Below are 1,584 nucleotides of genomic sequence, written 5' to 3' on the forward strand. Positions count from 1 at the left end.
GGACAGGAAAATTCAAGGTGAGTGAGGGGGAAGCTGTCTCTTACGCTGACAGCTCACATCTGATCTCTGATGGGGAAGCCACATCCTCTGCACTTATCTGTCTGATCACTCTGTTGCCACGGGGAGGATATGAGGGTAAAGCAATCATCCAGATTCAAAACTTCTCTGAGCCTCAGTTTCCCATCTGCAAAATGATTTGCTCCAACTATCCCACAGGGTTCATGAGAGAAGTAAAATTAAAAGTATGGGAAGTTTGTTTGCAAAGCCTGCTATGAGCAGGTATAAGGCTCTTTTACTGTAGCCCTGGTGCCATGTCATCTCATCGTGATCTTTACCTCCAAGATCAGGCCTAGTTGGGCTGGAAGAATGTTTAGGGCCAGCTTTTCTCACAACCAAAGTCGACCTGACTGTTGTTCATGATGGACTTACAGGATAACACGTTTAGGATTCCAGTTTTGGGGGTGGTCACAGTGAATGAGGTATGTGGACAGCATACCGAGATCTAATGATATTCCATATTTGTATAGAGGGTGCCCATACCTCCGCCAAGAAGCGCTGTAGGGTTAATCAAGGGGTGCCCAAAGTTCCCCGCGCCCCATCCCAGCTCCTTGCACCTTTCCACCGACATTTCTCCTGTAAACCGCCAATAAGGGCTTACCCTTCGCATGTTTGCCAGCTGCGTTAGGAGGCGCCAGATCCGATTCTCTCGGTAGTTCACTCCTGAGTATCTATTTCCTCCGCTTGGCGAGCGCAGGGACCTTTAAAAAATGTCCAACTTCTCTTCCAGGGCTTGTCGCCTAGTAAGGACTCCACAGACGCGGGCAGAGTGAATGAATGAAAGGCAACGTCTTCCGGTCAGCTCGGGTCTGAAAAGGCTTTGGTCTGGCTGTATTTCCTGTACCTGTGTGTATGTGGATCCTTATCTTTGAGTCCAGGAGTTTAAAAGCTATGCAGTCCGTACAGGTATGGAGCTGCGCTAATTTCTTCCTGAGCCCCCAAATGCCTCCTCCGTATGGCAGGTCCGCTTATGGGGATCTAGAGAGGATCCCCCCCAAAAAAGACGTAGTAGAAAAGAAAAAAAATTATATATACACAAAATGTTTTGAATTTGGGTCGGCCACGTAGGTAACGAGGTGGGGTGAGTGAAGGAAGAGGAAGAGGGGGGTAGCCCGTGGGGGCCGTGGGCAATGGGGGCAGGGATTGAGGTGGGAGGTCGTTTTTGAGGGGTGCCAGGCCCCGGGGGCTTTCACTCCAGCATGCTCGGCTTGCATTTCCGCGCCTCCCGCTGAGGCCAGCCGTGCAAATCTGCACCTCCCTCCCCACCCCCTCCCTCCTTCCCTTCCTCCCTGCCCCGCCATCTCCGGGATGCGCCCGCCGCCTGCAACTCAGCCCTTCCAAAAGTCAGCTCTGCACACAACTCCCGGGCGGCGGCGGCGCCTGCGTGCAGAGGCGCACTCGTGACCCAACAACAAAACAGCGATGCCAGGGCGCTAACGGCGCCCGGTGCCTCCCGGGCGCCCTCCCCGCCCCACACCTCCTCAGGCCACCGCCCCCGCCCACCCCCATCCCGGGCCGAGTGCCCCC

General features: G+C 54.4%; 1 protein-coding gene across 1 annotated transcript in view; it reads left to right on the top strand.

Annotated features, from left to right (window-relative positions):
- The first annotated feature begins 1,074 nt into the window (after positions 1-1,074).
- The window catches only part of KDM2B (lysine demethylase 2B), a 130,662-nt gene continuing 130,152 nt past the window's right edge, over positions 1,075-1,584 (top strand). Inside the window, exon 1 of the mRNA XM_007448709.1 lies at positions 1,075-1,125. The gene's annotated coding sequence lies outside the window, so the exon portion shown is untranslated. The remainder of the gene's footprint in view (positions 1,126-1,584) is intronic.

The sequence above is a fragment of the Lipotes vexillifer genome, unplaced genomic scaffold, assembly GCF_000442215.2.
Source record: "Lipotes vexillifer unplaced genomic scaffold, Lipotes_vexillifer_v1.1 scaffold21, whole genome shotgun sequence".
In the NCBI taxonomy this organism is placed as follows: Eukaryota; Metazoa; Chordata; class Mammalia; order Artiodactyla; family Lipotidae; genus Lipotes; species Lipotes vexillifer.